Consider the following 15501-nt stretch of genomic DNA (forward strand, 5'->3'; position numbering starts at 1 on the left):
TTGTATCATTTATGTTTTAAAAAAGTATAATATATATATATATATATATATATATATATATATATATATATATATATATATTATAGTGTTTGCACAACTTCTAAGAAAGAGACAAATTATGTTTATTATAATAACCAAATTTTGCATGGAACTGTTGGGCTACTTACATTAGGCAAACAACAAACATAATAGATATAATAAAGTTTTATATTTATAGTTTTGGTTTTTATAAAGATTGCGATTTGTATATTCGCAATCAGATATACAAACGAGTAAGTATATATAAATTCTATATTTATAAATTTAGAATTTTTTCAGAATTTCATTTATATATTTCGCTTGTCAATATATAAATTTGATTATTTATTATGATTTTTTATGAATCGTATATAAATAGCTAGAATAACCATATATCAGACAAATCCCAGTTCATGTCGAACCCCATTATATGCTTTGATTTTTACTAGTTACACTTTTTGCTCTGATTAAAAAACAAGAAGAAATGCAAAATAATAATAATAATAATAATAAAAATAACAAAGTGATCTCCTTCTGGTGAGAACATCTTTAAATGCAATATTGATGCTTCGTGGGATCTTGATTCCGAAATAACTGAAATTGGCATGATAGTTCGGGATTCTCGTGAAAGCTTCATCAGAGGCCGCTCAAGTCGATCAGGAAGACAGCAGGACCACTTATGGACGAGGCTTTGGGTGTTCGAGAAGCATTAAGAAGGCTAAAGGTACACTTTGCAACAGCCCCGATAATTGCAGAGATAGACAAAATCTTTGTTAAACAAGCGCTAGAAAAGGCCTGCAAAAAATTACTCATACTTTGATGTTAATATTCATGATTGTAAAGCATTCATGTGTGGCTCCACTTCTATTTCTTTGTCTTTCATTAAAAGATCAGTGAACCAGTGTGCCCGCCAATTAACTTGGACTTCGAGTTTTATGTTTATGACTGATGCTATGGAATGTATTCCCCCATCTTTGATTCATGATGTACTCAAATTTAATTTGATTAATAATTAATCAAAATGCTCGATTCAAAAAGAATAATCCACTTGTCAATATATGATAATTATCATGATCTTTTCATATACAAATAGCTATAGTAATCATATACTAGACAAATTCCAATTTATGTCAAACCCCATTTTATGCTCATGCTATAAAAGTAAAAAAGTGCACTAATACTATGTATTCATTAACTTCAATTTTAACTAGTTACATTTTTTGCTCTAATTAACAAACAAAGAAGAAATGCAAAACAAACAAAAAAATATTAAATCTAAATGAAAATTTTGATGAATGTTGAAATGAAAAGTGATTAGAAAATGTCAAGAATTTCCAATATGAAATTGTTGCAAAGTGGGCAATTAGCTCCTTCAACCCAAAGTTCCCTTGAACATAACCTGCAAAATGAATGTCCACAAGGTACAAATGCTGCCCCTTTATGTCTAACTTGACAAACACAACAATTATTTAAATGATCACCACCACCGTCATCCTCATCCTCATCCTCGTCCTCGTCCTCTCCCATCATGTATGATGAACCTTCTGACTCCGCTAACAATGCCATCAATGACATTCTAACCGGTTCCTCTTCCTCTTCTTCTGACTCCTCGTCTTCACATTCACCATCCGTCCCCGATCTTCTCATTGACATTGAAGGGTCATATTTCGTGCTAGGGCTCCCTCTTTGAGCTCTACTAGCATTTCTATTCAATGATCTATTCGTTGACCCGAATTCATTAACTATGTCCTCAGGGTATGTGGCATCTTTCGATGAAGGAAATCGAGTTGAAAGCCTACGATTTATTGATCGATTATTACCTTGGTTAATTGGAATATCAGAAGCTGGAACAGGAGTTGTGCTAATCGAATCCATTTAGACTAAAGTATTCCTTAGATCAAATTCTTACGAGTACTCTTGCCAACAACAATAACACCTCCTGCAAGATACGAATAAGATTTGAGAAATTTCAAAAACCTAAATATTCTCAATTTTCTTAGGCATAATGGCAAATCTAGTGCGATGAACATATTGAAAAGGATAATGAGATTTGAAATTCATGTCACGAAAAAAAAAATCAACATTTTATCGAGATGGATCTATTAAATGATGGGAGTTCATACATAAAGTTTGAAGTAAAAAATTAAATTCATGCGAAGAAGAAGATATTATGTTTAAATAAAAAAAAAATCTAAAGATCTGAATCATAAAATTTCTCAATTTTATACATGTGATATTTGTAAACACAAGATCTCATGACAAATGTATACAAAAATGATTAGAGGGGTACAAGAAAGCATACCTGAGAAGGCATATCTCGTTGAATCAAACAAAGCTCATATCTAATAAATCAATCGAGAGAGGAAAAAAAAAGGTATAAAAGCGAAAAATACACATATTTCATAGTGAGGGAGAGAGAGGAGAGAGAAGAGGAGGAAGGAAAGTGAAACAAAAAAAAGGTTCGTTTCCCCGCTACTCTCTCTAGCTCTCTCTCTCTCATGTTTGTTTATTGTTCAATAAAATGGACAAGAAATCATATTTTATTTAATTTTACTAGAATATTCTCAAGTTTTTCTCAAATTTCATCATTTTTTACTTATTCGTTCGTTGATTGATAATTTTATAAATAAAATTAACGTGTATTTTGTCATCTAAATTATCAAACATTATTAGATTTTTTAATATCATCTTCCAAATCTCTCACACACCCCCCCCCCCCAAAAAAATAATAATCGTATCCGTTTATTATTTAATGAAGCGATTAAAAATCATATTTTTTAACTATTATAAGCTTTTCACAATCTCCATAGCCCTAGGTTCTAATTTCTCCATGAACAACTCCTATGAGCTTAATCTATTTAAAATTATATTAGTGATAATAATTATTTTCTTAACCAAAAAACAAAATCATATTTTTATTTAATTTTACGTGAATTGTCAAGTTTTTCTCAAACTTTCATGCATTTTTTAATTATTCGCTTGTTGACTGGTGATTTTTTTAAACTAAAATTAATGTGTATGTTGTTATTTATGTTTTTTAGAAAACAATAACTCTATGTTACTAAATGTATATGTGTTGAGGCTGAAGTTTGAAAATTTTAATTTACCACAAATTAACTTTATTTTGAGTGGTGATAACTCAAAATAACCTAAAAGCCCCTATTGAATTTTTGAATTTATAAATCAAATCAAACTAATAAATTTTGGATTTTTTCAAATCTTTTGGATATTTTTGGTATAAATCAAACCAAACTAATAAACTTTGGATTTTTCCAGATCTTTTGGATTTTTGTGGTAAAACTTGCATACAAACATATTATTAACTTGTGCTCCAAATATTTCTTTAGTCCAACCAAAATACAATTATCTAAGATGTTTCTTAAAAAAAATAAAACAAAATACTAGATGAGTATTGATGATACAAAAATATTCACTAAAAAATAATAATGAAATTAGCATATAAAATAAATATTGTAATGTCATAATGAAAATAATCATAATTTAAAAGTACTAATTATTATGTGAATCAATCATATTTGCATACAATATGTAATTATTAGTTGGTAATTTAATAATAAAAATTTCAGTCATTTAGGAGGAACATAATAAATGGTTAGTACTTGAAAGTTATGGTAACATATCATTCCTTATTTAGTGCATTGTATAAAAAATAATAATTTCAATAAAATAAAATAAAATTTAATACAAACATGCAGCTAGAAATTGACATAAAGTATAGTCATTTTTACTAAATAACATATTTATAGCTATTAAACTTCAATAACCCAATAAATGTAGTCATTTGTGGAAGTTGCTCTTATAAATTTTTGTAAGCCTATTCAAAAAAGGGCAACTTTCACATATAGCAAAATAAAAAAATCATATTTGTATGCTATAGCAAAGTTTACATAATTGCGCTCCATATCAAACGTAGAAATTGTATAATTCGCTATACATATACAGTTGAAGCAAATTGTATAAAACGAAGTGTATAAAACAATAAAGAGAAAGACACTTGGGCATAGAACTGTATTAAAATAAAGTGTATAAAACGAATTGTATTATTATAAGTGTATAGAACGATTATATACAATTTGAATTTGTATAAAATGAGAAAGAGAGAAATACAAAAGAGACTTGAAAAGGAATATACAATTGAATCGAATTGTATAAAACGAGAAAGAGAGAAATTAGATACAATTTGAAAATTGTATAAAACGAGAAAGAGAGAAATGCAAAAGAAAATGGGCAGGGGAATATTTTTATTGTATAATTATGAGTGTATAGAATGAAAATATATGTACTTGCATGTGTATATACAATTTTCTCACACTTTATACAAACAGAAGCGCAATTTATACATTTCGCTTCTGTTTGTATAAGTGAGAAAGGCGAGGATGGCGAGCGAGATTTGGGAGAGTGGCGAGCGAGATATGAAAGAGGGGAGAGAGGGGAACAAAAATATATGTATTTATACAATTTTCTCTGCTTTATACAATTAGAAACAATTTTTATACACTTGTGTTTGTATAAAAAGTGAGGAAGCGAGCGAGAGATTGGAGGAGAGTGGCAAGCGAGATATCTGGGAGAGAGGCGCCTGGCAATTTTTTGCAAGCGTTTGCTATGGAGCACAATTAAATCAAACTCTAGCTACTCTATTTATTTTAGGTTATTAATTTGCTATTACATACAATTTTCCTTTAAAAAAACCCAAAAATCTAGTAATTGAGCCAATATTAAATTTAAGCCGATGAGGGTGTAGTCAAGGAGAGAACTCCCGAGGAGAGTGATTTGGCTCATAGAAGCGAGGATCTGGAAGAGAGGGTCAACTATGGCAGTGACTGAGGGGGACTTGTTCTGTGATAAACAAATGACTTCAAACCTCAGGGCATCCAAAAGAGGTGAACCTGAGAAGAGCAGTGAGAGTAAGCGTTCAAGTACTGGTGTTATGACCTTAAAGGTGAAAGATCCTCCCCTGTTTCGAATCACCCTGAATGAAGAGTGGACGAACAAGATGCAAAACATATCATAAATGTTGAATTCTAAGAAAGAGGGGGGGGGGGGGGGGGGCCTTCCCGCGTATGCGCCTTTATTTATATTCTTTCTATTTTTGAATTAGGAGAATCTTTCTAAAAAAATCTCTCTGGCAAAACGCAATTCGTCGAGTTTAATTCAAGGTGCACCTTATTTTTTTTTCAGATAGCTTTTTCTTACGCCTATTTAGCTAGTAGGGCATTGGTCATAGCCGAAATTCATCGAAGGGATAAAACCAAAATAAAGAAGAGAAAGAAAGAAAGATTTTTTCTTTCTTTCAATCCAAATAAGAGAACAAAGAAAGCACTCAAACAATTTTTTCACACCAAATCTAACCCAAAATGCCTTATAACAAGGTCCAAAATATTAAAAACCATACCCATACCACTCATCAATCCTTGTCCTTCCATTTCCACCAATGAAATCACGACACGTCAACAATCCTTATCAAACAAGCACAACCTCACCTTTGTAATTTGTACTAACAAAATAAATACACTCCATCCTACTAAGTATAAATAATCTCAATTAATTGTCTTATCAACACTCCATTGGAAGGTTCAATTGGTGTAACACCTAGGTATGTATTCTACAATTTGTTTGTTGTTATTTGTTTGATGTCACAAAGGAGCTTTAAAACATGAGTCAAGATGTTATTACAACTAATATATTAGATGTAAGTCTCGTGTAAGCACGCATTTAATATATCTTATTTTGTCTGTCTTAATTTATATGGAACATAATAAAGTAGGAGAGTCCATATAAATAAAAAAAAAAATAGAAGCACAAAAATAAATTGATCAATTGATGGATTGACCTTAAGCTCCTCATTCACACATCTAATATACAAAATAAATTTCTTGCACTTTAATATGTAAGTAACTTCTTAAAAAAAATTAATAAGAATATTTTACTATGATGTAAATTTATATGTTTAAATTATTTTATTATTTTTCGTCAAAAATAACTTATATATAATTAAGTAGATGAAGTTTCATTTCTAAGATTCTCCTTATATAAAAGGTTTAAATGTTTTTAGAAATATATATATATATATATATATATAGAGAGAGAGAGAGAGAGAGAGAGAAAAGAAAAGAAAAAGGTGCAAGTGTATGATTTTCAATTTTTTTCTAATACAAGGATGTAAATGCTTAACTTTTAAAAAAATACAGAGTTTATTTGTAATGTAGTCATAAGAGTCTTTACTTTAATTAATTAACTCATTAATAAATGCAACCATGTAGATAAGTCTCAAGTAAATGCTATATTAGCAACATAGTTTACAATTAGTAGATTCATAGCAATCTTTTCCTCACAAAATAAAATTGAAATTGAAAACTAACATTAGTTTTTGAAGAAAAAATAGAGATGAGGCTTCTTCACATTTTTTTGGCTTTGCTCATTATGGCTTCAATGTCAAGAGCTCAACCTCCTGTTGGTCCAACAACTTGTCCTGTGCCTAAAGATAGTAAGTACCTCTTTTTATCATTTTGTGTTGTTTTTACATGTCCATCTTCTTATTGGAGGACATTGAGTTTGTTTGAAAAATAGGGTTTACTTCTGATGATGCGATTATCAAATCACAAATTTATATTAGAGTAAAAAAAATGGCAAAAAGACCATATCTATTATTTGCTTTCAGAAATAGTTTATATTTGAATTTTATTGTTTTTGCGAACAAAATTACACCTATCATCAAGAAAGTTTTACAAAATACAGTTGAAGCATTTTTAATTACTTTATTTATTGCATGGGTGTTTCTGTTTGAAAAGTATAACAGATATTAAATATAAACTAGTTTGACAATAAAAACATAACTCTTGTGGTTTTAATACTAAAAGAAGATGATTAATATTTACAAAAATAAATAAATCAGAATATCACATAGTTGTTTCCACCGATATACATCGATTATATACAAATTATACTTTATCATTTTTTTTAAATCTATAAATGTAACATTTTTGACAACTTTATTTACTCCACATGTAATTCTGTTTGAAAAGTATAACAGATATTAAATATAAACTATTTTGACAATAAAAACATAACTTTGTCCGTTTTAATACTAAAAGAAGATGATTAATATTTACAAAAATAAATAAATCAAAATATCACATAGTTGTTTTCACCGATATACATTGATTATATACAAATTATACTTTATCATTTTTTTAAAATCTATAAATGTAACATTTTTGACAACTTTATTTACCCAACATGTAATTCTGTTTGAAAAGTATAACGGATTTTAAATGTAAACTACTTTGAAAATAGACGTAAAATTGTCCTTTTTTTCTAAAAGAAGATGATTAATATTTACACAAATAATCCGTCAAAATATTACATAGTTATTTCCACCGATATACATTGATTATATACTAATTATACTTCAACATTTATTTATCTATAAATGAACATTTTTGACAACTTTATTTACTACGCATGTGTTTCTGTTTGAAAAGTATCACATATATTAAATGTAAAATATCTTGAAAGTAGAGAGGTAAAGTTGTTCCTTTTTTCCTAAAAGAATACAATTTATCTTTAGATAAATAGTCGATTGAGATATGACTTATAATTTTTCCAATCGATATACGTTGATTATATACAGATTATACATATATTATTTTCGTCGATTATTTAACTCTTTATTTTTTATTTTTACTCTTTTTTTTTGTTTTTTAGAATGTGAAGAGGCATGCAATGTGAGATGTTCACAAAAAGGTCACAAAAAAAGATGTTTGTTTTATTGCAACCATTGTTGTGGATGGTGTCAATGTGTTCCACCAGGTTATGTTGGTGAAAATAAAGATTGTTGTCCTTGCTATAGAGATTGGAAGAAACAGACAGGAGAACCAAAATGTCCATGAAATTAAAAATTAATTAAATTAATTTATCATGGATTAACAATATGGTTTTTATTGTATTAATACTTTATTTGATCTTCTTGAGAGTGTTGTTAATATATCTTTAACTTTTTTATGCATCATCACATTATCAATTTATCATCCAACGTTACAAATTTTCATGAACCAAAAAGAAACAATCTTTTTTATCGAGTATATAGTGAATCGAAACCTATCTATATATATGCAATATAAAAAAAACAAATTGTAGTAATATTGAATGAACTAGTTTAGGAGGCTATTTATGTAATATATATTTTTTTAATTGATCATTATCAAATATAAATATTACACAATATTTAACTAATTTAAGAAACTACGGGTCTATAGTAATTTTGTATATATACAGAGAAAATGTATATAAATTTATTATTTTTTTTCTTAAAGTAGCATTAAAGACGGATAATTTCATTAGTTTCAATAAATTTGTTGTGTCAATATTAACAACCAGCAAATTTTTTTGTTTGTTTATATTTTCACCATTTTAATCATTTTACAATGCTATTACTCTATTTTATCAATTTCAATTTTATTTCTTCAATTTTGAGCTATATACAAGTACATTATACAATAATTTTTATAATATTGTACAAATACATTTTAAAGAATTGCTTAACACAAAAGAAACGGGAAAATGCTAAAAAAAAAAAAACCTTAACCTATTAGAAAAGGTTCAAAAACGTCTTCCTTCCACCTATTGATGTAGAGATGCTTTTAACGTATTTTTTAGGTTCAATGCCCTTCGATTAACAGAATTATGTCATGGAATTTTACTAAACAAGTGTTCAATTTTCATTGGTCCACATAATTCATTTATCAATTAAAAAGACCCACCCAACCCACAGAATTCATTAACATAATTTTTTATCAAATAATTTAAAAAAAAAACAAATCCATTAATCTAAGGGCAACTTTCACATATAACAAATATAAAATTCATATTTACATGTTATAGCAAAGTTTGTATAATTGCACTCCATAGCAAACATATAAATGTATAATTCGCTATACATATACAATTGAAGCGAATTGTATAAAACAAAGTGTATAAAATAAGAAAGAGAAAGAGACTTGGCCAGAGCATTGTATAAAACGAAGTGTATAAAACAAATTGTATAATTCTAAGTGTATAGAACGAGACTTGGGCAGGAAATATAAAATTGAATCAAATTGTATAAAACGAGAAAGAGAGGAATTATATACAATTTGAATTTGTATAAAATGAGAAAGAGATAAATTATATACAATTTGAATTTGTATAAAACGAAAGAGAGAAAGTCAAAAGAAACTGGGCAAGAGAGTATTTTTATTGTATAATTATAAGTATATAGGACGAAAATATATGTATTTGCATGTGTATATACAATTTTCTCTCGCTTTATACAAACAGAAACGCAATTTATATATTTCATTTCTGTTTGTATAAGCGAGAGAGACGAGGGTGGCGAGCGAGATTAAGGAGAGTGGTGAGCAAGATCTGAGAGGGAGGAGAGATCAAAATAAAAATATATACATTTATACAATTTCCTCTCGCTTTATACAAACAGAAACAGATTTTATACACTTGCATTTGTATAAAAGTGAGAGGAAGCGAGCGAGAGATGGAGCGAGAAAAAAAAGTGGCGAGCGAGAGTTTGAGGGAGAGAGATGACTGACAAACAATTTACTACGGGACACAATTAAATTAAAAAATGATTATAACAATTAATTTAATTTATTAGTTTGCCATTATACAATTTTCCCTTAATCTAATCCTGCTTTTGCTTTTATATCTTTTATTCATTGAGTGACTGTGTTTTTTTTCTTCCGAAATTAGAGAATAAAGATTTATATAACATCGGAATGGAATGAAAGAGTGAATGAGGCAAGGATTGAGAGGATGGAGCAAAAGACAACTCAAAAGTCTAGTAGTTGGCCCAATTTCAAATATCTACGCGTAAATTAGATAAATCTCATAGTTCTTAACATAAAATTACAATCTATCTCAAAAAAGTTTCTAATTACATTAATCACTTAAAAATAAAAAAAATGAATACAATAATTGAAGCTCGAATACATTAAATATTATTTCGAATACACTAATTTGCTCGAATACATTAAAACTAGCTTGGATATATAATATATAGTTCAAATAGATTATATACTGAATTAGCTTGGATACATAATATGACTCAAATACATTATATACTGGCTCAGATACATTAATATGTAACTCGAAAATTGTCACGACCCAAAACGCGCCGCGAGTGGCACCCACACTTATCCTACTATGTGAGCAAACCAACCGATCTAACCCCAACATTTTCAAACATAGTAAACAGAATAAAATGTGGAAGACTTAAAACTCAATAATAACTTCTAAAACTCAAAACTTATCATTATCCCCAAAATCTGGAAGTCATCATCACAAGAACATCTATCCTCAAATTACTAATTCTAAAAGTATCTAGAAAGCTTAGAATAAATAAAAAGCTAGTCCATGCCGGAACTTCAAGGCATCAAGACATGAAGAAGAAGATCCAGTCCAAGCTAGAAGCGTTAGCTCACCCTGAAATCCAGTGTAATGAAGACTGGCTAGAGTTGCGATTGAATTGAAGACGATGGTACGTTTGCTGTACTCCACAATAACAAAGGAAGAAACATACAAGTAGGGGTCAGTACAAAACACAGGTACTGAGTAGATATCATCGGCCAACTCAAAATAGAAAACAGTATATATCAGATAATATCATAAAATCAACTACAATACTCAACATGCGGCATTTACAATTACCATAACCCTTGGTCACAACACCAAGCACATCAATGAGGACTCACGCCTCCCCATCATACTCATTTGGGAATTAGGTTCATTAAATTGAGTATATTAACATATTTCAAGATTCATTCTCTTTACTAATCCTGGTGCCGGAACGTGACACCCGATCCATATTCTATCCTGGTGTCAGAACGTGACACTCCGATCCTCATATACTATCCTGGTACCGGAACGTGGCACTCGATCCATATACTATCCTGTGTCGGAACGTGACACTCCGATCCTCATATACTATCCTGGTACCGGAACGTGACACCCGATCCATATATTATCCTGTGTCGGAACGTGACACTCCGATCCTTATATACTATCCTGGTACCGGAACGTGGCACCCGATCCATATACTATCCTGGTGTCGGAACGTGACACTCCGATCCTCATATACTATCCTGGTACCGGAACGTGGCACCCGATCCCCTAATCTCACTACTTTCGTTCATCAAGCCTTCTTTTATACCAAGGCATCATCATTAACAAAGTAGATTAGGGCTTTTCAAGATTTAGGATTCAATAGCTTCATCATGCTTATTTTATCACAATTATATAATCACATTCATGCAGCATACAATTAAGCATATAAAAGGGTTTACAACACTACTCAATACATATCATTCGCTATTAAGAGTTTACTACGAATAGCATAAAAACCATAACCTATCTCCACCGAAGATTCGTGATCAAGCAAGCAATTTTCCCAAAGCTTTGTTATCCTCTTCGTTCCTCTCTCTCTCTTGATCGGTTCTTCTCCCTCTCTTTGTTCTTTCCATTTTTCTTATTCAAACCCTCTTTCTTTAGTATAAAATATGATGAATTAACCCATTAATTAATTCAAGGTTATCTCATTTAACCCTCAAGTAGTTAAATTATTAACATTAACCCACTAAATTTATAATTATAGCAGGAATAGGCCAAAACACCCCTTAAAACATTTAACAGAAATCTGACCCATCCTGGGATTACGCAGTCTGTGACGGGCCGTCGTGTTTGCGACGGTCCGTCCTGCTGCTTCCGTCACAGAGTTCAGAGACTAGATTTTTACCAAGGGTCTGTGACGGCCCGTCATGCTTGTGACGGTCCGTCCTGCCACTTCGTCACGAAGTTCAGAGAGTCAATTTCAGTACCCAAATTTCAGAATTCTAAGTGTTTTGGAACGAGACCCCCTCGACGGTCCGTCGTGCCCATGACGGTCCGTCGTGGGATCCGTCGTCTCAGCCAGTTTTTCCAGAAATAAAATCTGCTGCTCAAAACGACTAAACAGGTCGTTACAAAAACATTAAAAGCTAGTTCGACTACATAATATTTAGCTCGAATACATAAAATATTGGCTCGAATACATTAATATGCAACTCAAACATTAAAGAAATAAGGGATTTTGGAGATTTTTAAAAGTAATAGAAAATAAGAAAAATAAGAAACAAAAATGTGTATATTTGTCTAATATTTATTTCTCCATAAATTATACATTTTATTCGTAAATAAAGCTACTCTTCTTTTAATTAGAAATCTCCTCACTTGTGTTCTAGCTCTCAATAAAAAAAATACTCTATCTGTTCCATTTTATATAACACTTTTGGTTTTTCATAGTTTAACTTTGACCAGACATTTGCTTATGGAATCTTAAATTTTTTTGCAATGAACTTTATATATTTTTAAATTAAGTAAAAAATATTATAAGTCACAATAATTAATAATTTCAAATATTAAAACGATATATGAAAAATTTACTGTCAAAAATAAATTTATTTAAATTTCGAAATGAAAAAAAATATCACGTAAAATAAGACTGAGGAAGTAATAATTATTAATAGTACATTGACAAAAACAAATAATCGTGAATCGAAAATATAAAAATTCACACAAATTGCGGCGTCTGTTTTGCCCATCTCAACTTTCGTCGCATTAAATGGGCCTTGAATTACGGCATTTAATTTCTTGTATTTAGTTGACTTTAATTTATTTTATTTTATTTTTCTCTTAATCTTAAATTTATGTTTATTTTCTTCCATTTTTTCTATGTTCTATTTTTGTATTATTTTCCTTTTATTTTTATGGATAAAAAATGCAATATATATATCAACTATTGAAAATAAATCCTCATAAAATATCAGGGAGTAATTTCTTTGACTTTTTTTTTTGTCTGATACCATATCAATATAATATTTAGGAAAAATGCATAAGTATTCTCTCAATCTATGTCCGAAATTTCATAGATACACTTATACAATACTAAGGTTCTATTACTCCTGAACTTATTTTATAAGTAATTTTCTAATTTTTTTCGACCTACGTGACACTAATTTGAAAGAAAAAATCAACTAGCATTGCGCCCACAAGATAGGGCCACGTAGGTCGAAAAGAGGTAAAAGATTATAAATAAAATAAGTTTAGAAAGGTAATATGACCTTAGTATAATATAAACGTGTCTATGAAATTTCAGACATAGATTTAGAAAATACTTATGCATTTTTCCAAAATATTATATTGATATGGTATCAGACAAAAAAAAAAGTCAAAAAATTTATCCCTAATATTTATAATATAAACATCACAGAGAACTGTGTTTTAAAAACATTAATCAGTTCTTTCTTATGATATCTAATAGAGGAATAAGTAGTACTTTTTTTTATTATTTGTTCAGTTTTGAATTTATTAAGAAAATATTAATTGATATAATAAATTTATTATTTTATCTTTGTTAATTATGACACAAATAAATTAAAAATTTAATTTAAAATTGTTTTCTCTTAATTTATTAAAATAATTAAAAATAAAAATAAATAAATAATTAAAGATCGAGCGAAAATTAAGAGAAAAAAAATTAAGCATATAATTGAGTGATAACGTATCTGTTCAGATGTGTACCTTATAATAATAATTACTTAACTTACTGGCTATAGCTTTTGATATTATAAATTTGATAACTATGTTACTTTATCACAAAGGATTAACTGTTTCTCTTGGAAGATATGAATGATTATTTTTTTATAATATACTTTCGGTTATATGATATGTATCATGTGCATATCATTGATATTCGTTTTAACTTTTTTATTAAAAAACAAATCAACATGTAATGACACTCTATTAATATATATAATACGTACTTTGAAGGTACATGAAGCGTAAAATCCTTCGGAATGGCCCAGTAATTCAGGTTTGAGACTTTCATATTCAAATTTGAATTTTTTTCCAGTAAAAGTAAAGGTTTACTTCTTAGTGGGGGGTGTATATCACCGGATTGGTTCAGATTTTTTAAATATCAAAGCAAATATAAAAATTTTAAATTTATAAATCAAATTTGAATTAATAAAATTTGGATTTTTCAACCTTTGATTGGTTTGAATTTTTCAAATACCAAATCAAATTATTGTGTCGAATTTTAAATTTATGAATCAAATCAAACTAATAAACTTCTAATTTTTCCAGATTTTTGGATTTTTTTGGTGAAATGTGCATAGAAAACATATAATTAACTTGTGCTTCAAATATTTCTTTAGTCCAACCTAAAGTGTTTCTTTAAAAAAATAACATCAAATATGAGATGAGTATTGATGACACAAAAATAGTCAATAACTTGTGATTTTTCCAGATTGTATTTTTTTTAGTTGAAACCAAACAAACTAAAATTTAGTCGGGTTTTTTTCAATACCAAACCAAGTCAAATCAAACCATTAAATTGAACTTTTTTTCAATTTGACTCAATTTGCAATTTGATTTAATTTTTCAAATACACCCCAACTTTCTAAATCAAACTCATTGCACCAAACTTACTAAGTACATATTACATCTTCTATGCAATTCACGAGCTATTATATAGAAACGAAGATTTTACGACAAATTTACCTTGTCATAAATATAAAGTACATGAAGTGCAATTTAATTTTTTCCTTTGGACCAAAATGCCCATACCCTAGCTCAAATATCCAAAACTCATCAATTATTTGTAATTCCCTTACCACCAATCAATTTACTCCACGTCATCAATCCATGTCAAACAAACACAACCCCACCACCTTCTCACTCTCAAAAGAAACACACTCCATCCTAGCCATTCCTTTAATTCATCCAACGGTTCACAATATTAACAGTATCAAATAATATATACATATATTTTTTTATTATAAATTAATCTAGCCGTTGATAAATGTAAATCCTATGGCTGAGATTAAATTAAGCATTAAAAGACTTCCCATGTGAAGTGTAGACACGATATGAAAAGTCCAAACATCAAATCATTACATATATTTTTTTATTTTTGACGTATTTATTCTATTTTAAATAATATTAAAAAATAGACTTGTAAAATACATATTTACAAATTTGATAATTAATCCGTGGTTATCTTTTATATTACTTCATTAATATTAACCTAACATATTTAATTTAATTAGAGGGTGTACTTTGTTAAATTAATTTTATTAATAGAAGTGATCTTTGAAATTATTATTTTTTAATTATTTATTAATAAACAGTAAAAGCACTATATAATAAAATTCTCCTAATTTTATAAATTGAAAAGTAAATTGAAATAACTAATTTTAGTTTCTTTCGAAATTTTTCTAGGATCGATTCCTCTTCAATGTCTTTTCTTCTAAGTCAAACTCATTGCATAAAACTTATCTAATGAAATTTATCATCGTAAAAATTTATCAGATGATCACCCAAAAGACAGAAATTGCAACAACAACGAGTTATACATATATTTTCTATATTGTCAAC

General features: G+C 28.8%; 1 long non-coding RNA gene and 1 other non-coding gene across 2 annotated transcripts; one reads left to right on the forward strand and one right to left on the reverse strand.

The window, feature by feature from the left end:
- Positions 1–1188: 1188 nt before the first annotated feature.
- Positions 1189–2587, reverse strand: LOC101256883 (uncharacterized). Its single transcript, XR_011221603.1, has 2 exons — positions 2321–2587; positions 1189–1957 (listed from the first exon to the last, which is right to left on the reverse strand). It is a non-coding gene; the product is annotated as an uncharacterized protein (transcript).
- A 2890-nt stretch (positions 2588–5477) lies between these two features.
- On the forward strand, positions 5478–8004 carry LOC101257176 (uncharacterized). Its single transcript, XR_741793.4, has 3 exons — positions 5478–5632; positions 6422–6523; positions 7744–8004. It is a non-coding gene; the product is annotated as an uncharacterized lncRNA (long non-coding RNA).
- The last annotated feature ends 7497 nt before the right edge of the window (positions 8005–15501 follow it).

Source organism: Solanum lycopersicum, chromosome 6 (assembly GCF_036512215.1).
Source record: "Solanum lycopersicum chromosome 6, SLM_r2.1".
Lineage (NCBI taxonomy): Eukaryota > Viridiplantae > Streptophyta > Magnoliopsida > Solanales > Solanaceae > Solanum > Solanum lycopersicum.